General features: G+C 51.3%; 1 protein-coding gene across 1 annotated transcript in view; it reads right to left on the minus strand.

The window, feature by feature from the left end:
* The window catches only part of LOC139753950 (uncharacterized), a 62185-nt gene extending 35305 nt beyond the window's left edge, over positions 1-26880 (minus strand). The window contains exon 1 of the mRNA XM_071670910.1: positions 26790-26880. The gene's annotated coding sequence lies outside the window, so the exon portion shown is untranslated. The remainder of the gene's footprint in view (positions 1-26789) is intronic.
* Between the last annotated feature and the right edge of the window lie 752 nt (positions 26881-27632).

A 27632-nucleotide genomic window follows, 5' to 3' on the forward strand; every position in this document is an offset into this window, starting at 1 on the left:
ATGCTTTAGGTGTCTCGTCTAATGTACCGAAACCACAGCTCCCTATCGACATTCAGACCCCACAGACCTTTCCATGATTTACCGCAGCTGCGTTACATGCCCTGGTTCAGTCCATGGACAGCACGTCGACCCCTGTATATCACATCGTTCCAGTTCGAACTGTCCCGTACACACCTGTCACCTCCCCCGCATGTCCCGGTCACTCAAGATCTTTTTCACTCCATCCATCCTTCTCCAAGTTGGTCTCCTCCTTCTCCTTGCTTTACCTTCTAGTTCTGAAACGTATATTCTCTTTGTCGACATCTCTCCTCACTCATTCTCTCCATATGTCCAAACCATTTCATATAGGGTGCCGTCACAGGGGCCAAGGATGAAAGTGTTAGGGATGGGTGTTCAGGGGTCGGTAGTTGGCGAAGCAGTTCAATCTAGAGTGAAGTGGTTGAGTCTTAGCTCGGGGTTACTGGAGGTGGGGTAGGTGGGTAGGTTAGGTGATGTTACAGCATGGAGGGTAGAGTAGGTAGGTGGTGGCTAGAGCGAGCGTCCTGGGGTTGAGGACCACCCACACTTGTGCCCTCACGATGGTAGGTAGAGGCGGGGTGAAGGACCTGGCTTCTGCCACCGCCCTCAACATTACAGGGGCGCGCGCGTGTGCGTGTGTGTGTGTGTGTGTGTGTTGTGTGTGTGTGTGTGTGTGTGTGTGTGTGTTCAGCAGGTAGTGAGCGTGATAATAGCAGCGTGGCTGGCCAGGTTGCCTCACTATCTCCCTCGGCCCGGATATCGGTGGAGCACTGGGCGTCAGGGTGACGTCACATCCCATCCCTCCCCTCCCTCGCGGACGCAGCCCCGTGTGGGTCAGTGTGCCGCCTCTGCCGCTACATGACAGCTGCTGCGGCCAAGCTGCTGGACCAGATTATTACCGGGAGGGGTGCGGGGAGGCGGGCTGATGCCGGCACCTCCAGGTGGGCCAGCCTCCCCGTACGTCACAAGCTTATACTTAGCGGCACGTGTGAGGGGCCCCCCCGCCGCTACCAACCCCCCCCTTCCAGGACCGACATCGCTAGGACCATCGTCGATAAAATGGGTACCTGGCTCAGGCTGGGGTATATATATATATATATATATATATATATATATATATATATATATATATATGTATATATATATATATATATATATATATATATATATATATATATATATATATATATATATATACACTCATAAGTTCCTTTTGCTCATTTGAAGCCATTTCGGTCTATCCTGTTAATTTCCATCCAGGTATACTTCACTTTTGCGCGGGGGCTTTCCTTCCGTTCTCCTCCCCATGCTGGCTGTTGTTGCCGGAGGGAGTGGAGGATGGTATGATAGCCTTTTCACCTTCCTTTAAGGTCGAGAGGGACCTGGTGATTCCATCGAGCGGAGGGCAACAGCATCTGCGTCTGGTGGTGTGCCAAGGGATAATGGTCAACATCTCCCTGCAGGCGGGTGTCTGTGTGTGAGGCTCGAGGCGGACCGTTTCTGTGGCTGGTGACATGCCCGGTCTCTCCCAAGACGCCGTGGATTATTTTCTTTATCTTTTCTTCCATTTAATGTCATGAGGGACAGCTGGAGAACGTTGGGGTGTAGGAAGGTGTCACACGAGAACTTATCTGGTATACCGGAGTGTCTTGTGACCTAGTCTGGGGTGGAGTTCACACCTTCGTAGGTTACCAGGTTGCTGGGGTGGAGGTGACGGCACACCACACACCCATCAGGGTACCACACCGCTTGTGACGATGCAGCTCACTCCCAGAACACCAAGGTGGGTGTGGGTGGAGGGGAGAGAGAGGCTAGGGGTGGAAGTTGAGAGGTCGTGGGTGGAGGCGAGAGGTCAGGGATGAAGTTGAAAGATGAGGGATGGGGTTAAGAGAGGTTAGGGGGGGCGGAGTTGAGAGGTTAAGGGGTGGAGATTGGAGGTCAGGGGTGGAGATTGGAGGTCAGGGGTGGAGATAAGAGGTCAGGGGTAGAGATGAGAGGTCAGAGGTGGAAATTTATTAGAGGTCAGGGGTGGAGACTAGAGGCCAGGGGTTGTGATGAGAGCTCAGGGGTGGATGTGAGATAGATAGATAGATAGATAGATAGATAGATAGATAGAGAGAGAGAGAGAGAGAGAGAGAGAGAGAGAGAGAGAGAGAGAGAGAGAGAGAGAGAGAGAGACCTCTCTCCACCACTTCCCATCCCCCTTCCCCAGGTCCACATCCCCCCCCCCCCACACACACACACACACACACACACACACACACACGCAAGCCGGTCATCACATGCATTAATCCACCATGTCAACAGAGGCATCCCCCGCCCGCCACACTCATCCCTCTACCGCCGAGCCTATATTTATTGCTCTAGACTCGCCATGATTGGTTCACCTGTCAAGGTGTGTATGAATAGCCGGTGGCAGTTTTTTTTCCTCACCCTCCCACCCTCCCTCTCCCTCCCTCCCTCTTAGCTGTCACGTGTGGTAACGTCACGACCAACCCAGCCAATAGGAGGCAGTGACGCCAGCAAGGAGATGGGGATGCAATTAGCCCCTGATGACACTATTGCCAACGATGACGCCGCCCGTAATGACTCTTGTGTGTTGTGTGTGTGTATGTGTTGTGGTGTGTGTGTGTGTGTGTGTGTGTGTGGTGTGTGCGGACGACTTTACTGCCTTAGACTATTGGGTATGATGGCTCACCCCAGGTGAGAATGTCTTCATCTCGACAGTTAAGTTTTCAGTCTCACTCCTTTGTAATCCCCAGGGAGAGAGAGAGAGAACATGTGAACCCAGGTCACACCCTCCACTCACCTTGAATGGCCCGATTAAATGCCCACAGACACCATCTGGCCGCCAGATTAAATGCCCACAGTACTCCATCTGGCCGCCAGATTAAATGCCCACAGAAGACCATCTGGCCGCCAGATTAAATGCCCACAGGACACCATCTGGCCGCCAATTGAATGCCCACAGGACCACCATCTGGCCGCCAGATTAAATGCCCACAGGACACCATCTGGCCGCCAGATTAAATGCCCACAGGACACCATCTGGCCGCCAGATTAAATGCCCACAGGACACCATCTGGCCGCCAGATTAAATGCCCACAGGACAACCATCTGGCCGCCAGATTAAATGCCCTCTCTCTCTCTCTCTCTCTCTCTCTCTATATATATATATATATATATATATATATATTCATACTTGATCGCTTTTTCCCTTGTTAGCGAGATAGCGCCAGGAATAGACTAATGAAAGGCCGCATTCTTTCACATCCATGCTTTAGGTGTCTCGTCTAATGTACCGAAACCACAGCTCCCTATCGACATTCAGACCCCACAGACCTTTCCATGATTTACCGCAGCTGCGTTACATGCCCTGGTTCAGTCCATGGACAGCACGTCGACCCCTGTATATCACATCGTTCCAGTTCGAACTGTCCCGTACACACCTGTCACCTCCCCCGCATGTCCCGGTCACTCAAGATCTTTTTCACTCCATCCATCCTTCTCCAAGTTGGTCTCCTCCTTCTCCTTGCTTTACCTTCTAGTTCTGAAACGTATATTCTCTTTGTCGACATCTCTCCTCACTCATTCTCTCCATATGTCCAAACCATTTCATATAGGGTGCCGTCACAGGGGCCACAGGATGAAAGTGTTAGGGATGGGTGTTCAGGGGTCGGTAGTTGGCGAAGCAGTTCAATCTAGAGTGAAGTGGTTGAGTCTTAGCTCGGGGTTACTGGAGGTGGGGTAGGTGGGTAGGTTAGGTGATGTTACAGCATGGAGGGTAGAGTAGGTAGGTGGTGGCTAGAGCGAGCGTCCTGGGGTTGAGGACCACCCTCACTTGTGCCCTCACGATGGGAGGTAGAGGCGGGGTGAAGGACCTGGCTTCTGCCACCGCCCTCAACATTACAGGGGCGCGCGCGTGTGTGCGTGCGTGTGTGTGTGTGTGTGTGTGTGTGTGTGTGTGTTCAGCAGGTAGTGAGCGTGATAATAGCAGCGTGGCTGGCCAGGTTGCCTCACTATCTCCCTCGGCCCGGATATCGGTGGAGCACTGGGCGTCAGGGTGACGTCACATCCCATCCCTCCCCTCCCTCGCGGACGCAGCCCCGTGTGGGTCAGTGTGCCGCCTCTGCCGCTACATGACAGCTGCTGCGGCCAAGCTGCTGGACCAGATTATTACCGGGAGGGGTGCGGGGAGGCGGGCTGATGCCGGCACCTCCAGGTGGGCCAGCCTCCCCGTACGTCACAAGCTTATACTTAGCGGCACGTGTGAGGGGCCCCCCGCCGCTACCAACCCCCCCCTTCCAGGACCGACATCGCTAGGACCATCGTCGATAAAATGGGTACCTGGCTCAGGCTGGGGTATATATATATATATATATATATATATATATATATATATATATATATATATATATATGTATATATATATATATATATATATATATATATATATATATATATATATATATATATATATATATATATATACACTCATAAGTTCCTTTTGCTCATTTGAAGCCATTTCGGTCTATCCTGTTAATTTCCATCCAGGTATACTTCACTTTTGCGCGGGGGCCTTCCTTCCGTTCTCCTCCCCATGCTGGCTGTTGTTGCCGGAGGGAGTGGAGGATGGTATGATAGCCTTTTCACCTTCCTTTAAGGTCGAGAGGGACCTGGTGATTCCATCGAGCGGAGGGCAACAGCATCTGCGTCTGGTGGTGTGCCAAGGGATAATGGTCAACATCTCCCTGTAGGCAGGTGTCTGTGTGTGAGGCTCGAGGCGGACCGTTTCTGTGGCTGGTGACATGCCCGGTCTCTCCCAAGACGCCGTGGATTATTTTCTTTATCTTTTCTTCCATTTAATGTCATGAGGGACAGCTGGAGAACGTTGGGGTGTAGGAAGGTGTCACACGAGAACTTATTTGGTATACCGGAGTGTCTTGTGACCTAGTCTGGGGTGGAGTTCACACCTTCGTAGGTTACCAGGTTGCTGGGGTGGAGGTGACGGCACACCACACACCCATCAGGGTACCACACCGCTTGTGACGATGCAGCTCACTCCCAGAACACCAAGGTGGGTGTGGGTGGAGGGGAGAGAGAGGCTAGGGGTGGAAGTTGAGAGGTCGTGGGTGGAGGCGAGAGGTCAGGGATGAAGTTGAAAGATGAGGGATGGGGTTAAGAGAGGTTAGGGGGGGCGGAGTTGAGAGGTTAAGGGGTGGAGATTGGAGGTCAGGGGTGGAGATTGGAGGTCAGGGGTGGAGATGAGAGGTCAGGGGTAGAGATGAGAGGTCAGAGGTGGAAATTTATTAGAGGTCAGGGGTGGAGACTAGAGGCCAGGGGTTGTGATGAGAGCTCAGGGGTGGATGTGAGATAGATAGATAGATAGATAGATAGAGAGAGATAGATAGATAGATAGAGAGAGAGAGAGAGAGAGAGAGAGAGAGAGAGAGAGAGAGAGAGAGAGAGAGAGAGAGACCTCTCCTCCACCACTTCCATCCCCCTTCCCCAGGTCCACATCCCCCCCCCCCCCACACACACACACACACACACACACACACACGCAAGCCGGTCATCACATGCATTAATCCACCATGTCAACAGAGGCATCCCCCGCCCGCCACACTCATCCCTCTACCGCCGAGCCTATATTTATTGCTCTAGACTCGCCATGATTGGTTCACCTGTCAAGGTGTGTATGAATAGCCGGTGGCAGTTTTTTTTCCTCACCCTCCCACCCTCCCTCTCCCTCCCTCCCTCTTAGCTGTCACGTGTGGTAACGTCACGACCAACCCAGCCAATAGGAGGCAGTGACGCCAGCAAGGAGATGGGGATGCAATTAGCCCCTGATGACACTATTGCCAACGATGACCGCCGCCCGTAATGACTCTGTGTGTGTGTGTGTGTGTGTATGTGTGTGTGTGTGTGTGTGTGTGTGTGTGTGTGTGTGTGTGCGGACGACTTTACTGCCTTAGACTATTGGGTATGATGGCTCACCCCAGGTGAGAATGTCTTCATCTCGACAGTTAAGTTTTCAGTCTCACTCCTTTGTAATCCCCAGGGAGAGAGAGAGAGACATGTGAACCCAGGTCACACCCTCCACTCACCTTGAATGGCCCGATTAAATGCCCACAGGACACCATCTGGCCGCCAGATTAAATGCCCACAGTACTCCATCTGGCCGCCAGATTAAATGCCCACAGAAGACCATCTGGCCGCCAGATTAAATGCCCACAGGACACCATCTGGCCGCCAAATTGAATGCCCACAGGACACCATCTGGCCGCCAGATTAAATGCCCACAGGACACCATCTGGCCGCCAGATTAAATGCCCACAGGACACCATCTGGCCGCCAGATTAAATGCCCACAGGACACCATCTGGCCGCCAGATTAAATGCCCACAGGACACCATCTGGCCGCCAGATTAAATGCCCACAGGACACCATCTGGCCGCCAGATTAAATGCCCACAGAAGACCATCTGGCCACCAGATTTGGAACTACCTTAGCGAAGACGCCGAGCGCTTACAAGTCAATTGCCCAACACTATGCGCAGCCAGATGCGCTCACATCACCTCGCTTTATGACCTGTGGTCTCGACCGGCGGACGTGGCCGGCTTTCTGGGCGCTTCAGGAGCCTCAGAAAAGATAGAAAAGACTTCTGGGGTAGGAAGTAACTAATTTTTTATTTGTTTTTCCATTTTATTTAAGGTGGGTCTGCTGGTGGGAGCTTTAGAAGCGAGCATACGGGATGATGGGGAGGTGTGTGTGTGTGTGTGTGTGTGTGTGTGTGTGTGTGTGTGTGTGTGTGTGTGTCTGTGTGTGTGTGTGTGTGGTAATCGCCATTTCCCTGCAGGTGCTCCCTCACGGGTTCTTGAAGGAACAGGTGCGGTGGACGTAAACCCTGGCGAACCGAATCTTAATTAGTCGTAATTCCGTCGCACGTACGACAGAGGTAGGGTTAAAAAAAAAAGAAAAAGAGAAGGGGGAAAACTGATGGTTGGATAATTGGACGTCAGCGTATGTCTGGGCCGAGTAGATGGACTCGCTCATTCATTAGGTTTCCAGATTTTGTATTTCTCTGGCTGGCTGGCTGTTTGGACTTGGAGGAGGAAGACAAAAGATTTACGATTTTGTTTTGCTTTCACGTTCCGTGTGTCATCCTGGGGGCACTTGGCAGTGGACGCCGCTGGCACCCGTAGTGTATCAAGGTCGGGGGGGGAAGGGAGGAGGGGAGGAGGAGTGCCACGACTTCGCCAGGCACCACCACCCCCTGCCATATCTCTCTCTCTCTCTCTCTCTCTCTCTCTCTCTCTCTCTCTCTCTCTCTCTCTCTCTCTCTCTCTCTCTCTCTCTTCCTTTCCCTTACCTCCCCCTCTCCTGCCAACCCCCCACCTCCTTCTACTCTGGCACTCCCCTGCCTCACCCCTGCACCCGCTACTTCCCCTCTCCTGCCCCCTTCTACCCTGGCACTTCCCCCTGCCTCAACCCTTCATTTTATGCCACTACCCTCTACCCCTATTCTTCCAGCCTCCACCTTTGGACTGTCTTTGCCATTCCCCTGGTACCACCTCTCTCTCTCTCTCTCTCTCTCTCTCTCTCTCTCTCTCTCTCTCTCTCTCTCTCTCTCTCTCTCTCTCCCGCCCCTTAACCGACATCAGATGCCTCCCTTCCCCCCACCGAGTTCCCCATGTGCTCCTTGCCTACCACCATTACCACCGTGTCCCCTTCTCTAGTTCCCCCATTTCTTTCCTCCTCCGGAGCCTTGCTGTCCCTCAGGTGGCCATCGTGCCATTCACGTTCCCCTGTCCTCCTACTTACGGTCCCTATCAGTCGCTGTGGCACTCTCATGCCGCTCCCTCCCTGGTCCTTCCTGCCTCACCTCGACCCTCCTATGACACTCCTTTTCCCTTCCCTCCTGATGCCTCCTGTTCCCCTGGGCACCACCTGCTTGGCACCCTCTCCCCTCTGTGACACAGTGTAGCATCTCCACCCATCCTCCCTGGCACCTAGTTCCCACAGCGCCTGGCGCTTCCCACACATCCCCCCTCCTTCAGGTGATTCCTGCCTCCCTTGTCGGACCATCCCCTGCTCTGCCTTCCCTACCACTCCTCCTGTCTCCCCCCTCAGACCCCCGACCCTCCGTGCTCTCTGTGGGCACCCCATGTTCTCCAGTGGTGCCAGATCACCCTCCCTTCCCTCCCCCTCAAGCCTATCACCCTTCTCCCCCTCCTCCCCTGCCAGTTGGCCCTTCTCAGCACCATCTTGGCACCATACGCATCCTCACTATCTGAACCACATAGTTGTATCAGCCAGCAAATTATGGGACGTATTTCCGTACTTCCCCGTCGGCCTTGAGGCAGACGCGGCCCCGATGGCGTGGAGGACATAAGCCTTCCAGCATGTCGTCGAACCTGAGGCTTCTCCTTAGCAATAAGTTGGTGGACACACACACACACGAGCAGCAGCTGTGTGTGTGTGTGTGTGTGTGTGTGTGTGTGTGTGTGTGTGTATGTGTGTGTGTATAGTGCCTCAGTGCTCACAGTGACGACCACCAGCGCTCATGATGGTGCCAGTGGCCATGATGAGGGAGGAGGGTATCCTTCGAGTTATGTGTTCGCGACGTCCTGTGTGTGTGTGTGTGGGAGGACTGCTCACAGGGCGATGAGTAGATTGAACCACTTGGATTTTACGTACAGGACGAGAATTATAGCGGAGGGTGGAGCACCTAGATGAAAACAGAATGCTTGTTTGGGGGGGACTTTTGCAGTCGAGAAGGCTTAGGCTAGACGAGAGACATGAGTGTCGCAGGAGTTGAGGCAAGGGACGGGAGTGTCAGCAAGTGTCTTGTCTAGAAGGGCTGCTTGGGGGGGAACCTGTGATGACAAGGGTGTGTTGGCCATTTGCCTGCCAGAGATTGTTGTGTGTGTGTGTGTGTGTGTGTGTGTGTGTGTGTGTGTGTGTGTGTCACAGGGTTACCTCAATGACCAGTACCTGTAGTGGTTTGTCAAGGGTGATAGTGGACTCTAACCTTACGCTTTGAGTGGATGGTTGAGGAACAGAGTATAAGGGAAAGCTTCATGCAGATTTTTGTCGTGGATGTCCCTCTGTGTGGACGATGGGTACTGAGGGGGAGAGTCATCTGATAGCAGCATGTACGAAACTCGAAGTTCATCATGCTTTCTACCAGTGGCGAGAAAACAAAACAAATGCGACCCAAAGTGAGAGGTTTGGGAAGTAAGAGAAGGGGAACCATTGGTTCGAACTCAAGAATTATCATCTTCGTTAGAATTTACAATGCAAATTCTCTTGTTAGAAAAAAGGGGGTCCAGAGAACCATGGCGATGAGGGAACACAAATGGGCAGAGCAGCGTCCATCCTAGGATAAAATGTGCCGGGCAGAGGATAGGACGAGTATGCTTGTGGGGGAAGGTTGAGAAGCGTCATGACAGATGCCGTCAGGAGTCCCTCAATGGCAGCAGGGAGGCACTGTGGCGATCAGAGGGAACCTAGTGGTCCAGTGGATCGGCATGCCAGACAGACAGGTCCTCGTGGAGTTGCTTAATAAGTGACATTCTAGCGTGAGGTAAGGTGATGGCCGCGCGTAAAACTCAATAGGGGGAACTAATTCGGACTGTGATGCCACACCCTCTTTTTTTTTCGAACCTCTTCGGACCGTAAGACCCCTCCTCTTCTTGAGGGTGAGGTGAGGGGCATCGCCCGTCACCACCGCTGGTCGTTTCTCGTTAGCTAAAGTGAATGCACGGGAGCGGAGGGTCCGTGAGGGAGATTGAGTTGAGGCAGGGTTGGTAAAATGACGAGACCTGAAGGATACGAGATGATCTGGGGGTGTCTTTATGTGTGAGCAGCGGGCCTGAAGGTGGTCATGGGTCTACTGCTGAGCTCTGGGGAGGACTGACGTGTGTAGATATAGCTGTGGAAGCTTCAGTGGAATGATGAAAGGAAAGGAAAACAGAGGAAACTTCTTTGTATGGCAAATGAAAGAAACATATTTCTGCGAAGGATGTGCATTCTCTCGCTGTGTCCTTCGTGCGATCAAGGTCGTATCTTTAATTTAGCCTGGCCATCATACCCCGAACGGTCGCACCGTCATATTCAGGTTGTCGTAACGTTGTACTCAAGTGTCGCACTGTCGTACTCAAGTGTCATACCGTCGTACTCAAGTGTCATACCGTCGTACTCAAGTGTCGTACCGTCTTACTCAAGTGTCGCACCGTCGTGCTCAAGTGTCTTACCTTCGTACTCAGGTGTCGCACCGTCGTGCTCTAGTGTCGCACCGTCGTGCTCCAGTGTCGCACCGTCGTGCTCCAGTGTCGCACCGTCGTGCTCAAGTATCGTACCTTCGTAATCAAGTGTCGCACCGTCGTACTCAAGTGTCGTACCTTCGTACTGAAGTGTCGCACCGTCGTACTCGACTGTCGCACCGTCATACCCATGAGGGTGAAATAAAAGCGTATGCGTGTGTCCTCGTCTGAGGTCTGTTGTTTGCAGTTTTGTTTACTGACCTTGCACGAGCGGCTGTACCATTGATAGACCCAACCAGATTAGCCCGAGTGGCGCGTGCCAAGCGGCTGGAAGGCGACGGGGGAGGGGAGGAGGGTGGAAGTCTTGAAACTAGGCTCGGCCCCGTGTTGCGTGTACTGGGAACTTGGTACGGGGAGCGACCCCCCACCGCCGCCGACGCCCCAACCCAGTACCCGCAACCAACGTCTCCTTGTTGCCGTCTCATAATAGAAACCCTTAAAATAACGCCATAGTCCGTGACAGCCGCCGTGGCTTGGCGGGGCAGGTGTGTGCGAGAGAGTGTAGAACAACAGGGCCACATGATACAGGCGAGCGGGGCTTTGCACCACACACCGCCGCGCTCCCTCCTCGTCTTCAGCGCGGGTCGCCGCGAACGGCAGGTGAGGGGGGTAGAAGAACATTCATGGTATTTAACGTGACTATGGCTGTAGCGGCGCCAGACGTCCTGGGTACAAAACGGGCATGACGGCAGTAGCCGACTCGAGCAGGTGGCTTGCCATGGGTCCTCATGACTTGCCGGCGGCTCACGGCAGATAGAGTTACGCGCTTCGTTGGCAGGTGTGTACAGTAATACTGCCACGGCTTGACGTCTCGAGTTACGCCCTTGACTTAGGTCGAAATAGAAAATATTGGTAGTAAAAATTGAATCTAGAGAAAAAAATGTAATGGTAAAAATTAAATCTAAAAAATGAATTGTAATGATAAGAATTAAATCTAAAAAATAAATTGTAATGATAAAAATTAAATCTAAGAAATAAATTGTAATAATAGAAACTAAATAGAAAATTATGATCGTAAATATCAAATAAAAAATTGTAATAGTAAAAATTGAATTTAGAGAAAAAATTGTTATAGTAAAAGATAATTTTAAAAGTAGAATAATGATGGTAAAAACTAAATCTAAAGAAAAATATGAATGATAAAAAATAGAGAAAACTCGTAATGGTACAAATTAGATCTAAAGAAAAATATTGATGATAAAGATTAGAGAAAACTTGTAATGGTAAAAAATTGAATCTGAAGAAAAAAATTGTAATGGTAAAAATTCAATGGTGAAAGTTAGATCGGAACAGAAAATATTTACGATAGACGACAAGTTTGGAAGACGAGATAAATATTATGATAAATTTGCCTCAAGTTCGTGAGACAAGCAGAGACGAGCTCCCCCACCCCAGCCAACAAGCGATGAATCTTGAGAACATGTCATCAGGTGGTGAAGATAATTGTAGAACCACATACGCTCTCACTATGCATGGGGCCCGTGGCTGAGAGGACGCGATGTCGCCTGGTGTGTGTGTGTGTGTGTGGATGGGGAGGAAGGGGGGGGCGGAGAGGTGACCTCCTCCCCCCCTTAGCATGACGAACTTAAACAACTGTCCGGCTGTTAGATGACGTCAGGTGCACATCACACTTGCGTAAACACCTGATTTGGGGTGGGGTGGCTGCTCATCAGCAGAACACCTGGTGTAAGTGTGTATAGCGATGGTCACCACCTGCATCTACCTGTACAGAAATTTATGGGCTTCTAACATGAAAGCCATATTAGTTTATGTATATATATACCGATATGTATTATTATTACACACTTGATGTGTTCCTCCCTTCTTCATTCACATCATTTATCGTCTTCTAACGTGAAAGCCTGTTTATATATATATATATATATATATATATATATATATATATATATATATATATATATATATATATATATATATGTATATATATATATATATATATATATATATATATATATATATATATATATATATATATATATATATATATATATATATATATATATGTATATATATATATATATATATATATATATATATATATATATATATATATATATATATATATATATACCGATGTGTATTATTACACACTTGATGTGTTCCTCCCATCTTCATTCACATCATCTTTATCTTTTCTTATCTCTTATCTTTCGAACGTTGCTGTGTGGTCTATACCTTCATCCCAGTCATATGTCTCTGGTAAAGGATTTATCTTGTATCAAACCTCCCTCCTCTGTCTCGTACTGTTGTTGTTGCCGACTTCGCCCATCCTTTTGTGTCTTTAATTGGCGTACAAAATCGTAACGCACTTGTTAACATGTAAAGTAACTCCAGTTTCCCCCTGATCATGATGGCCGTGTGCTAATCACTTTATCTTTTATCTTCTCTCCCGCCCGCCTGGGCTGACAGCCCTGACATGGGCAGTTGTGAGGGTCACATTTCGTCTGTCATCTTGACAATCCATCCTCACAGTTTTCTCCATGGGGAGTTGGGATGTACTGGGATTCACACCTTTGGGATAACCCTTCCTACAGCGTAGCCAGTTTATGTAGAGTTCCATTGGCTGTTTACCACCAGCTGTTTAGAGAGCCAGAGCGCAGTGTACCCACTTTGGTCAGATTTCACACATTCTTTGATAAAGATTGACTTGGCTCGTATTGCTTGAGATGAATATCTGATAATGTGGATCCGCTTGGAGGGTCTCTCCCCACTCAAGTTCTTCCTTGAAAAAGGCCACCAAATGTCATGTCATATACTCGAAGAATATGCCATTTGTGTGGCGTCTCTGCAACAGCTCATTACAGATGTGAGGGAGCCCGAGAGAGAGAGAGAGAGGGCTACACTGTAGCATTACGAGCGAATGCAAGGGGTGTGTGTGTTTCCCTCCACAGTATCAGTCACCGTACCGTTCGCTGTGGAGTGAGGGAATGATCGTATTGGAAAGAAACAGAGCAAAAAACCTAACTGAGTTGACACCTGACTGAGGGAGATATCTGGTGGTAATGACACGTACAGGGATTGAGTGATGATTCCGAGTCGTCTGTCATACCAGCAACAAAGGTCATGAGTGACGCAGTTTCATTGAGTGTGTCAACAATTGTGAACGTAAAGCTTAGTCAAACACCTCTTTAAGAGATGATTAATATAATGGACTTTAAAATCTAGTTAAAATGATAGTTTCAGTATATTTACAATTAGTTATCTAAAGCATATATAGATTATTAATTTGCTCCAGGGAAGCAGTGAGATTATTAACGTCATAATCTTTACACGCTCTCGAGTGTAAGACTTGTTCTCAAACGTACAGGGAGGTGCAAGGGACGTGTTGTTCATGGGCGAAGAAGAAGAGAGGCTGGAGTCCTGCGGTGCTGCGGCATGAGGGAGGAGGCGTTGCAGAAGTCTAATGGTTGTGCTTCAGAAAGGAGGAGGCGTTGCAGAGGCCTGATAGGTGTTGCAGCAGGAGGGAGGAGGCGTTGGAGAGGTCTAGTTGGTGTTGTAGCAGGAGGGAGGAGGCGTTGGAGAGGTCCAGTGGTGGTTATGCTTCAGGAGGGAGAAGGCGTTGCAGACGTCTGAAGGGTGTTGTAGTATGATGGGGAGGGGGAGGCGTTGGAGAGGTCTGATGGTTGTTGCAGCAGGAGGGAGGAGGCGTCACTGACTTCCCGTGGCACTGATGGCATACGAGGAAGGATGGGGGTGTTCTCATGGCGCTGCTGCCGGATGGATGAGCCCTAATGGCCGAGTTCACGCGGTGTCTGGACATGTCTTCAGGTGGAGGCACGTATCGGGCGCGTATTTGACCAGCTGTGTGCCGGCATGACTGCACTGCACGGCCCGTGTCTGAGGGATGTTTACGACCCTTGAGCACGACGGGACGACCCCTTCGGCGGCGAAAGTAGTACCCTTGGGTATGACGGCGTGGCATACGACCTGACCTCTCAGGGTCAGGTCGTGCACGCCGGGGCCATTCATACCCCGAGTCATACCGCCGTGCTTGAGGGTAAAAACTTTAAAGCTTAGCGGCTGGCTCGCCAGGCCTGCGGCAAGTCTGCTCCCCCGCCGTCAGCATAACTCAGGGGAGGCAATACGGGGAAGTGGCCGGAAGGAGATAATAATAAAAAAAAAAAACCGAGGATAATGGGCCCCTCCGCCAGTGGCTTTATATTCGCGAAAGGCGTCTTAGATTCGTGATGAAGATACTCGCGTGGCTTGGAACTGTCTGGAGGGAATTTACTGGCGAATGTATCCTTTTGACGCTGATTGTTATCCGCGTTTTATGTCGCGGTGGCGTTACCGGGATTTTTTGTATCCTTGCATCCACAGTTCTCAGTCGCAAGTGTGGTGGTAGTTTCGTGATGATTGGGTCTGGGTGTGTCACCCCGCACTGTACCACACTACACCACACCGTGTCACACCACACCACACCGTGTCACATTACACCACACCGTACCACCACCACACCTTCACGTGTGGTCCATAAGACGTAACTTCTTGAGCGCGACGGAAAACGACCCCTTGAGCATGACGGTACGACCCTTAACCACGAAAATACGACCCTTAAGCACGACGGTACGACCCTTAACCACGAAGGTGCGACCCTCGAGCACGACGGTACGACCCTTGAGCACGACGGTACGACCTTTAAGCACGACGGTACGCCACCGTGAGTGAGGGGGGGTATGAATCATGTTGGTATAATGGTCTTCCCCGTGACTCTGCCTTTAAGAGTCAAGTTAAAGGCCAGGCGAGCACACGCCCTAGGACTGTACCGTCGTGCTAAAAGGTCACTCCACCGAGCTAAAGGGGTCGTACTCTCGTGCTCAGGGGTCGTACTCGCAACCAAGGGTCGTACTCTCGTGCTCAGGGGGTCGAACTCGTGCTCATGGAGTATCACTCATGATCAAGGGTCGTACTCGTGTTCTAGGGGTCGTACTGTCGTGATCCAGAGTCGTACTTTCTTGCTTAAGAAGTTCTTAACCCCGTTTAGATTAGCTTGTGTACGACACGGCCCAAGACGGACATTCACAGGACTATGATCTTAAAGGAATCAGGACCTGTGAGTACACGTACGATATCCAGGTGTACTCACGGTACTCCGTGGTGTACTAACGGCCCTCAGTGATGTACTAACGGCCCTCAGTGATGTACTGACGGCCTCTCAGTGATGTACTGACGGCCCTCAGTGATGTACTCACGGCCCCTCAGTGATGTACTAACGGCCCCTCAGTGATGTACTGACGGCCCCTCAGTGATGTACTAACGGCCCCTCAGTGATGTACTGACGGCCCCTCAGTGATGTACTGACGGCCCCTCAGTGATGTACTCACGGTACCCAGCGATAATATACTCCTCATGGTATCCACTGACCTCCGCACGTTCGCCCAGCATTTTATTCACGCGTGCAAGAACAGTTCGACTGTCCGTGAACGCCAGGCCATCGAAGCAGATAGTAAATAGCCATTGCGAATGGCCCTTGCCCCCCAACACCCCCCCGGCGGGTTAGGCATTATTCATGTGGGGGTTACTAATTCTAGGCCGGTGTGATGATAGACCCCGCCTGAGTGGCTCAGCCGGACGAGCATTATTCACAGTGCGGTGGATAATTCAAGCCTTGTAGCAACTGCGAGAGACGCCGGGTCTCCTGCGCCGCCGATCTGCCTGCCTCCGGCGAGCTGAGAATAGGGGGGTAACACGCCCTGGGCATCGAGGTGCTACGACCCCTCCGAGGACGACGGTACGTTCCCTGTGAGGACGACGGTACGATCTCTCTGAGGACGACGGTACGATCTCTCTGAGGACGACGGTACGATCTCTGAGGACGACGGTTCGATCTCTCTGAGGACGACGGTTCGATCTCTGAGGACGACGGTTCGATCACTCTGAGGACGACGGTTCGATCCCTCTGAGGACGACGGTTCGATCTCTGAGGACGACGGTTCGATCACTCTGAGGACGACGGTTCGATCTCTGAGGACGACGGTGCAGTCCCTTGAGCACAATGGTACTGTAGTGATCACTGCGTCATATCTTGCCTCGTGATTTTGATTGTCAGAGGTTTGTAAAAAATCCACCGTCTCTCCCTGTCCTGAAATTGAGGGTGTGTGTAGACTCCCCTGCAGAAGATCCAGGAGATCCTGAAGACCCAGGGAGAAGACTATGCCATGAAGACAATCCATCGTCAGCCGAGCAACCTTACAGTAGACTTTGTACTGATAGTGAACCTGTTGCCTCTGATGGTTTTCCCTAAGCTCTGTGCAAGTACATTTGGACCAGGCCAAGTTCTTTCATTGAGCTCGATGGCAGTGGAAACTGGTACATATGTACATGATATTCAAAAGGTGTAATACCTTGACTTTGTTCATGACTTCGATGTCTTACCCTGCCTGAGTTTGAAGCAATGCACTGCGTTCGTGGAGTTTACAGACGCGGGCCCGGACGTCAGCACTACGCACTTTGTACGATGGAGAATTTTGCAGTAGTCTTAGCAGGCGATGCCCAGATGTGGGGCCCTCCCTCCCCCCCACCTCACCTGCCAGGTGTAGGCCCCCTCCCCGCGCCCCCCCTCACACTTGCCACGTGTGTCCTACACCTGCCAAGCGTGGCTCGCACGTGCCAGGTTTCTTAAAGATATCACAGAGGAGGTCCGCCAATATACAGTGCGTCTTCAGCACATACGCATTTCTTTTTTTTTTTTTTTCCCCCTCCTCCCCATCCTCGCCGACGTCACACTTCGTCCTCAGTAATACTCTCGACCTATTCAGGCCTTTGAGCGGGGTGTCAGTCGTTGTGTTGCAGGGTGGGGAGGGGGCGAATGTGTGGTGTGTCAGCCTCCCTCTGTGTATCTGTGGGTCAGTTACGCAAATGAGAAGAAATACGCCGACGGGCGCGGTGTCACGGCCACACAGGTGCCAGAGATCTCGACTAAGACACTCCGGAGGAGGGGAAAATAAAATAAGGACATGAACGCAAAATACGGACTCGAAAATGACTCTCTCTCTCTAAATATATATATATATATATATATATATATATATATATATATATATATATATATATATATATATATATATATATATATATATATATATCGTCATACTTAACGATACCATGAGAGAGAAAAAAAGTATTAGATGAGGCACAGGAAAATTGAATGTTATTTATGGGTTTTCGATTCGTCGGCTCCGTTGGCCCGAACTCTGCCGAAAATGTTTACAAAGTTTACGTGTGTGTGGCCTGATGGTTCCCCAGGCGTGCACCACCCTCAGACTCCACAGGTGTACACACGCAGCACTCCCCGAGCGTACAGACGGAGCGGTGGATCAGCCATGCAAGGCGAGTGATGACACTGTGAAATGGACAAAGAGAAGAGAAGGGGTTTCTACTGGTCGTGGAACACTCTTCCCTCCCTCCTCCCCCGTACTGTGCAAATAGGTCTTTAGGAATGGTAATTATACACACACACACACACACACACACACACACACACACACACACACAGAGGAGTAAAGACATAATACACATATATACAGGGTTAATAGATGGGGCAACACGAGTGTAAAACTCTCTCTCTCTAACCGTAACACACAGATAGTAATTACACACACACACACACACACACACACACACACACACACACACACACTCAACGGGCCCGTGACTGAATTACCTGCAGGCCTCTTGCCCCTCACGGTCAACCGAGGCAGGTTAAAGGTGTGTGTGTGTGTACACACTTGACGGAGGGAAAGGGGACTCCCGGGATTGTGAGAGAGGAAAAGAGGAGGTGATGAGTGGGGCGATGAGAGGGACGATGGGAGGGACGATGAGAGGGAAGGTGATGATAGGGAAAAATACGAGAGGAATGAGGCATTATAGTTCGCACTGTAAGACAGGGTGCGTGCATCTTAGGGGAGAAGCTGTGGGTAAAGGGGTGGCCGAAGGAGAGGTGAATGGCGATGAAGATGGTCGGGATGTATGGAGGATGAGGGAGGGAGGAAAGGAGGAGTGGGAGAGCTAGAGAGGACAGGAGCTGAGGGTGAGGTTGTCTGTTGGTTGCACCAGCTGACGGGCGTTACCGACAGAGGTCTTCATCGCGGTCAGGTAATAAAGGGAATATATATAAATGACTGGAAAGATGCAGACTTAAGGAGAAAACAGGAAAAGTGGTCGATGGGTGTTTTAGAAAGGGTCAGGTACCAGTCAGGGAAGACATGAGATGGTCAAGAGTTCCAAGACTTAGCGGCGTAAGGAAAGAAGCAAATATAACAACGGTCCATCCTCGAGTTGCAAACTGCCCCACAGTAATCGCGCGACGATGCGGCTTCCCACGAGAGAGAGATAAAGAGCGTTGGATACCTAGAAAAATAGAGGTAAAGACGGAGATAGAGAGAGAGAGAGAGAGAGAGAGAGAGAGAGAGAGAGAGAGAGAGAGAGAGAGAGAGAGAGAGAGAGAGAGAATGCAAACATACTGCATTATTATTGGGGCCGCTTTCAACCATCAATAAATTCCCCGCTCCCCACACCACCTCACCCCGGCCAGCACACACACGGCGCCCCACATTGTTGACGTCCTTATCGACCTCCACCACACTCGATCAGTTTACACTACAGCCTTCCCAGAACCGTCATGACCACCACTACAACCACCTGCTACTGCTACTACATCACCCACCACTATCACTGCTACTACTCCAGCCACCACTACCACTGCTAACCACATCATACACCACTACCACTGTAAACTACATTAGCCACCACTACCACTGTTAACCACGTCAGCCACCACTACTGTTACTACAGTTACGTCTACCACCACTACTACTATCACCACTACTACTACTACTACTTCAGCTACCATGACCACATCAGCCAAGACGAGGTGTGCCACATGATAAACTATTCATGCACTTCTTCACAGCACTAGCCAACCATCCCCCCTATAGCACTAAGGTGCAAGTAGGATTAGAATTCTATCACTGCCATTATAAACCTCTTCGAAAATATAGAAAACGAATTGAATCTTTTATACTCATCTCACTGATCATCAAATTAAATTCCTCCGCCTCTCCTTTGTGCCAGTACGTCAAGGCAAGGGGGCCAGACAATTATTATATGCTAAATATGTTTACCCCCCACAGTCCTGCGGTGTATCGTCCACTAGATTGAAAGCAGGAGATTAAACATTTACATCGGCCTCCCTGACGTGTGTGGCTAACGATAAACACTAATGTAAACACGGCTCTTGCTAAACCCTCGCCCTCTTCCTCCTCTTCCTCGCCGCCCTCCTCCTCCTCTTCCTCGCCCTCCTCCCCCTCTTCCTCCTCTTCCTCCTCCTATTGTTGCTGCTGCTGGTGCCCGGCTCTGGACGTCTGCCCATCTCGTACAAACAATTTGAAGTTTTTATCACTGCATTTTTATGTGATGATAAAACAGCTTATTTTTTTTTTTCTTCTTTATCAAAATCCATCCCCCACGTCTCTCTCTCTCTCTCTCTCTCTCTCTCTCTCTCTCTCTCTCTCTCTCTCTCTCTCTCTCTCTCTCTCTCTCTCTCACACACACACACACACACTGATGGTAACTCGCATAAGGATCCCAATACATTATGTGATGCCGCCGGTGATAACACCAGTGCCATGGCAAGTGATGAACACACCCAGTCTGCGGCGGCGTCACTAAATCATGTGATAAACGCCCATGATAACTGCCCAGTGATGACTGCGATAACGGACGCGATGCCGTGCCGCACGTAGCTCGCATGACGGACCGAGAAAGATAGGAGCCCATTGGCATTAGGTAACGAGAGGTCATGATGGCGGCGGCGTCCCCTCTAAAACTGTTGCAAGCGATCGGGAGTACGTACGTACGGACCGTCATAGTACATGTATGGTCGGTAGGAATGGCTGAGGAGATGATGACTCCTGGCGTGGGACAGGGTTGGGCGTTGTCCCCCACGCTCAGTTCCTGGCGTAAGGCAGGGCAGTGCGTGTGGACCTTCTAATTACATGTTGTATGGTCGGTAGGAATGGCTGAGGAGATGATGACTCCTGGCGTGGGACAGGGTTGGGCGTTGTCCCCCCCACGCTCAGTTCCTGGCGTAAGGCAGGGCAGTACTTGTGGACCTTCTAATTACATGTTGTATGGTCGGTAGGAATGGCTGAGGAGGTGACTGCTGGCGTGGGACAGGGTGGCGCGTTGTCCCCCGCGCTCAGTTCCTGGCGTAAGGCAGGGCAGTACGTCAGCTCCTGCCCTGTTCACTGTGTACGTGGAAGTAGTTATAGATCGTTCTGGGACGGAGAGACGGGAGGAGTGCTCCTCCCCGTCTGTGGATGACGGTAGAGGGATACCAGAAGCCTCCCCACCTCACCAGTTAGCTGTCCATGCGTCGCACGTGTGGCGCTGTGTCGCCTGGCGGTGTCTGACAACCATCCCTCTCTGTGTATACCCGGATGGTGTTGTTGACCTTCCAGGATGGTGTTGTTGTTGACCTTCCAGGATGTTGTTGTTGACCTCCCAGGATGTTGTTGCTGACCTTCCAGGATGGTGTTGTTGACCTCCCAGGATGTTGTTGCTGACCTTCCAGGATGGTGTTGCTGACCTTCCAGGATGGTGTTGTTGACCTTCCTTCCAGGATGGTATTGACCTTCCAGGATGGTGTTGTTGACCTTCCAGGATGGTGTTGTTGACCTTCCTTCCAGGATGGTATTGACCTTCCAGGATGGTGTTGTTGACCTTCCAGGATGGTGTTGTTGACCTTCCAGGATGTTGTTGCTGACCTTCCAGGATGTTGCTGACCTTCCAGGATGTTGTTGTTGACCTTCCAGGATGTTGTTGTTGACCTTCCAGGATGTTGTTGACCTTCCAGGATGTTGTTGTTGACCTTCCAGGATGTTGTTGTTGACCTTCCAGGATGTTGTTGTTGACCTTCCAGGATGTTGTTGTTGACCTTCCAGGATGTTGTTGTTGACCTTCCAGGATGTTGTTGTTGACCTTCCAGGATGTTGTTGCTGACCTTCCAGGATGTTGTTGTTGACCTTCCAGGATGGTGTTGTTGACCTTCCAGGATGGTGTTGTTGACCTTCCAGGATGGTGTTGTTGACCTTCCAAGATGTTGTTGCTGACCTTCCAGGATGTTGTTGCTGACCTTCCAGGATGGTGGTGTTGACCTTCCAAGATGTTGTTGCTGACCTTCCAGGATGGTGTTGTTGACCTTCCAGGATGGTGTTGTTGACCTTCCAGGATGTTGTTGTTGACCTTTCAGGATGGTGTTGACCTTCATGACAACTCGTGTACGTTCCCCTCGCAGCCTAGTGCCACGTCACGTCCACGACAGCTCGTATACACGTAATGACACCGGACAGAATTGGCACATTATTTTCACCCCAGCGTCCCGGGTTTTGTGTTCGCCGCATATATATATATATTTTTTTTACCCCCCCCCCAGTAAGGTATTGAAGGGTGGTTTTGTTGTGCCACGTGCTCTTCATAAAGACAGAAGAGGGACAAAACTCGCCCCCCGCCAACTGTGTGTGTCACACAGCCATTGTTCTCCGCGGGATAAAAGTGGAGTGGTGGCAATGCTTTTGGCCAGGATGTAGAAAAGTCTGCCCCCATTCAGGAGACAAGAGCGAGAGGACGATACGCTGTGGCAGCTCAGGTAGCTGTACCACTGGCCTGGCAACAGTGGCAGCTCAGGTAACAGAAAAGTGCCACTGGTAACAGTTGCAGCTCAGGTAACAGAAGAGAGGCACTGGTAACAGAGGCAGCTCAGGTAACAGAAGAGTGCCACTGGCAACAGTGGCAGCTCAGGTAACAGAAGAGAGGCACTGGTAACAGAGGCAGCTCAGGTAACAGAAGACTGGCACTGGCAACAGTGGCAGCTCAGGTAACAGAAGAGAGGCACTGGCAACAGTGGCAGCTCAGGTAACAGAAGAGTGCCACTGGCAACAGTGGCAGCTCAGGTAACAGAAGAGAGGCACTGGCAACAGAGGCAGCTCAGGTAACAGAAGAGTGGCACTGGTAACAGTGGCAGCTCAGGCAACAGTGGCACATCCTTGGTAACAGTGGCTGTTCGGACAGTAGTACAGCACTGTCAACTCAAGTTGCAGTTGAGCATTAGCCACAGTGGTAACTGCAGTGGGCCTTGTAACACCAGCAGCTACGTAGTGGTGAGCAGATTAGTGGGGTATTAATCCCCTCTCCCTGTCCTCCGTGGATATTCATTAATTAAGATGCGTCAGCAGCTCTGGAGTGAGTCACATTTTTTTTTCTCTTATACCATCTTCATCGACAACTTGATGGACGTGGGGATTAGGTCCTCCACAAGAGTAACCCTCTTCTAATTTTTTAGATTAGGTCCCCCACAATAGTGTACTTCTAATTTTTCAGATTAGGTCCCCTACAAGAATAACCCTCTTCTAATTTTATGGATTAGGTCCTCCACAAGAGTAACCCTCCTCTAATTCTTTGGATTAGGTCCTCCACAAGAGTAAACCTCTTCTAATTTTTTGGATTAGGTCTTCCACAAGAGTAAACCTCCTCTAATTCTTTGGGTTAGTTCCTCCACAAGAGTAACCCTCCACTAATTTTTAGATTAGGTCCTCCACAGGAGTAAACCTCCACTAATTTTTAGATTAGGTCCTCCACAGGAGTAAACCTCCTCTAATTCTTTGGGTTAGGTCTTCCACAAGAGTAACCCTCCTCTAATTCTTTGGGTTAGGTCCTCCACAAGAGTAACCCTCCTCTAATTTTTAGATTAGGTCCTCCACAAGAGTAACCCTCCTCTAATTTTTAGATTAGGTCCTCCACAAGAATAACCCTTCACTTCTTTTTTTCCCCGGGTCAGAGATCGAGACGCATTTCCGTACTGGGAGCTTGGGGGGTGGGTTTCTTTTTTTGTCCTCTCTCACCTTCCCTTCCTGTCGACGGGCGTTTGTTTTCCCTGGCCGCTGCCAAACGCGTCGTGACTCATGTGTTCCTTCCAACCCCCGGCACCCCCCGCCCCCCCTTCCTTCATTCCCGGGAGGATTAAGCTCTTTGAACAATAACGGCACGACCCTTGAGCACGACGGTACGGCCCCTTGAGCACGACGGTACGGGCCCTTGAGCACGACGGTACGGCCCCTTGAGCACGACGGTACGGGCCCTTGAGCACGACGGTACGGCCCCTTGAGCACGACGGCACGACCCTTGAGCACGACGGTACGGCCCCTTGAGCATGACGGCACGACCCTTGAGCACGACGGTACGGCCCCTTGAGCACGACGGTACGGCCCCTTGAGCATGACGGCACGACCCTTGAGCATGACGGTACGGGCCCTTGAGCACGACGGTACGGCCCCTTGAGCACGACGGTACGGCCCCTTGAGCATGACGGCACGACCCCTTGAGCACGACGGTACTGCCCTTGAGCACGACGGTACGGCCCCTTGAGCACGACGGTACGACCCTTGAGCACTGCGACACGGCCCTTGAGCACGACGGCACGACCCTTGAGCACGGCGACACGGCCCTTGAGCACGACGGTACGGGCCCTTGAGCACGACGGTACGGCCCCTTGAGCACGACGGTACGGCCCCTTGAGCACGGCGACACGGCCCTTGAGCACGACGGTACGACCCTTGAGCACGGCGACACGGCCCTTGAGCACGACGGTACGGCCCCTTGAGCACTGCGACACGGCCCTTGAGCACGACGGCACGACCCTTGAGCACGGCGACACGGCCCTTGAGCACGACGGTACGGGCCCTTGAGCACGACGGTACGGCCCCTTGAGCACGACGGCACGACCCTTGAGCACGACGGTACGGCCCCTTGAGCACGACGGTACGGCCCCTTGAGCACGGCGACACGGCCCTTGAGCACGACGGTACGGCCCCTTGAGCACGACGGCACTGCCCTTGAGCACGACGGCACGACCCTTGAGCACTGCGACACGACCCTTGAGCACGACGGTACGGCCCCTTGAGCATGACGGCACGGCCCTTGAGCACGACGGCACGACCCTTGAGCACTGCGACACGACCCTTGAGCACGACGGTACGGCCCCTTGAGCACGACGGCACGGGCCCTTGAGCACGACGGCACGACCCTTGAGCACGACGGCACGGCCCCTTGAGCACGACGGCACGGCCCCTTGAGCACGACGGCACGACCCTTGAGCACGACGGTACGGCCCCTTGAGCACGACGGCACGACCCTTGAGCACGACGGCACGACCCTTGAGCACGACGGCACGGCCCCTTGAGCACGACGGCACGACCCTTGAGCACGACGGCACGGCCCCTTGAGCACGACGGCACGGCCCCTTGAGCACGACGGCACGACCCTTGAGCACGACGGTACGGCCCCTTGAGCACGACGGCACGACCCTTGAACACGACGGCACGGCTCATGAGCACGACGGCACTGCCCTTGAGCACGACGGTACGGGCCCTTGAGCACGACGGTACGGCCCCTTGAGCACGACGGCACGACCCTTGAGCACGACGGCACGACCCTTGAGTAAAGCTTTACGACCCCTTGAACACGTCGGTATCACCCTTGAAGCACGACGGCATCGCAGTTGGGTATCAGGGCGTCGTAACCTTCGACTTGAGACCCTTAAATGTGTATGTGTGTGTGTGTGTGTGTGTGTGTGTGTGTGTGTGTTTACCTACGGACCCCACAACACATCTACATAATAAGAGTAGCACTAGGAAAAAAGAAGAAGAAAAAAAGAAGGAAATTCAGTTTTAATGAGAGAAGTCGGACTATTTTTCCCCCCCCAAAGCCCCCAGTGTTTCCTCTCTTTCATGTGATTTGTTTACCCGTCAGGTGCATTGTGTCGCCACCAGATGGTGTTCAGCACCCTCCCCTCCCGCCTCCTCCTCCACTCGGCCCACGTGCACGGTAGGGATCGCATCATAACACACTGCCATTTGATCACATTCATACGTCCGGCACATCAATACTTCAGATGCCTTTTGTGATACGAAATTTTTTTTTTTTTTATCATCGAGCTCTGAATCAATCGTAGGTAACTGTTGGTGTTGTTTTTCTGTTAACAGTGTGTTGTTGAGCTCTTCCGTTACATCCCCCTAAGGTGTTTCCATTCCCCCAAGCTCTTTCTATGGTGTCCACACACCGCCCCCCTGTTTCTCGAAAGATACACGCCAATTTGAGTACACTGTTACAATATTTTTTTTTCCTCTTTCACTTCTCTTTCCTCCGAGATAGTGAAACGCCCGAAGAGCTTATCCCTGTGACGTGAATGGATAATGCTTCGCCTGGCCTCAAAGATGATTAAGAATGGCCAATGTGTGGTGACAGCGAGCCAGCTACACAGGGGAGGTGGATGTGTCTAGTTCTACACTGGAGGCCAAGCTGCGTCTCTGCTGAAGAACGGGTTGAAAGTTTAAGAAAGGAAATCTTAAAGATAGTGATCAAGTCACCCCTTACTCTTCTATCCCTTCAAAAAGGCCTCTCCTTGTGGCGAAGAACGGGTTTAAGTTGAAGAAAAAGATCTTAAAAGATTGTGATCAGGTCACCCCTTACTCTTCTATCCCCTGAAAAAGGCCTCTCCTTGTGGCGAAGAACGGGTCTAAGTTCAAGAAAAAGATCTTAAAAGATAGTGATCAAGTCACCCCTTACTCTTCTATCCCTTCAAGATGGCCTCTCCTTGTGGCTCATCCCTTTTGAATCTGTACTGCACTGTATCCAAGGCGTATTTCTCGGGTGTTACATACCTGTATTTTCAGACGTTAGCCATACATTCAGTTATATTTTTCAATAGATACTATGTTCTTTTTTTCGGTACATGTCTTTTGACCGTTAGCACACGACAAGGTTCTTCGATATTTGATTTATTTATTTATTTATTGGTATGAATAGTGGCTGAGATGATGGTGTGTGTGGCAGCCACCGCTACGCAGCTCGTTAGCTGGTGCTTGTTTCAGTGGACTTTGAAGATGATACGTACACATGACGTCACGTGGACGAGCGAATGACAGACAGATAGATAGATAGATAGATAGATAGATTCGGTATTTTTGGATGTTTTGTTGTCGCCATTCAAGTCCCACGTTGAAACATGTTTCAGTCTGATATTATTTTTTCTCTCCCAGACGTAGTCGCTCATTTGTTTATGAAAGCAAGCAGAGTCGACGGCGCCAAGGTTGACGGGTTTGTTTACACACACACACACACACACACTAGCGACCCCTGCTGCCCGTCGCGTCAACTGATAGATCCAGCGGCCTCTGTCCGCAGGTCGACATGTCATCTCGCACGTCGCCTGAAACAGATTTTCGAGCGGGGGTCCCAACGGTTGGCCTCTCTGTGGCGTCTCTCTCTCTCTCTCTCTCTCTCTCTCTCTCTCTCTCTCTCTCTCTCTCTCTCTCTCTCTACCTGGCAAGGAGAGAGAGAGAGAGAGGGGGGGGGGGGATCGCCTGACCTTGAGCTCTCTTGAGGAGATGGTGTATACGTATGTCGTCGAAGGCCCTGTTGTATCACCTGCCGCCCCAGCTCATCTGGGGCGACGTGTTGCGGCGTTGCCAGGCTGGTGGAGGAGGAGGAGTGCCGGGTTGCGATGGCTCCAGGGTTGCCAGACCAACACACACACACACACACACACACACACACACACACACACACACACACACACACACACACACACCAAATACGCGGTGGCTTGGAACTAATCACGGGTTGCGATCTGCTGGACGTTCACGAGCCGTTTAACCCCTGCGTCTGCCCCCTGACAGTGGTGTTGGTGTCTGTGGCGCCCCTCCACCGTGGCCAGCAGGAGGAGGCGCCCAGTGTCGGGCCCGTCCACGGGGGTAGGGACCCTCGTAACACAGGGCCTCACCACACACCTGCTGTGGGGATAGATTGTTAGTTACAGGGTCTGTGGTTGCGGTGTTAGCACCGTCACTCGTGATGGTTGCTGACGCCTTGAGCACGAGAGAGAGAGAGAGAGAGAGAGAGAGAGAGAGAGAGAGAGAGAGAGAGAGAGAGAGAGAGAGAGAGAGAGAGAGAGAGAGAGAGAGAGAGGTCCTCCCAGCTGGAAGAGTTGCACGGTGGAGTAGGAGGAGGAGGAGGAGGAGGTGTTGTTGGTTCTGCTGGCGTTGGTGGACAGGTGTGTCCTAGGGGTCAGCCAGGGGAGGAGGAGGAGGAGGAGGTTGGTGGGCGTGGTAGGGTGTTTGTGCTGCTCCTGTTAGCGCGGTATTTGAACACGAGGTGAGGCCTGGTAGGGTAGGGTAGGGGTGGAGGTTTAATTACGCTTTGATACAATATG

This window comes from Panulirus ornatus, chromosome 16 (assembly GCF_036320965.1).
Source record: "Panulirus ornatus isolate Po-2019 chromosome 16, ASM3632096v1, whole genome shotgun sequence".
NCBI lineage: Eukaryota > Metazoa > Arthropoda > Malacostraca > Decapoda > Palinuridae > Panulirus > Panulirus ornatus.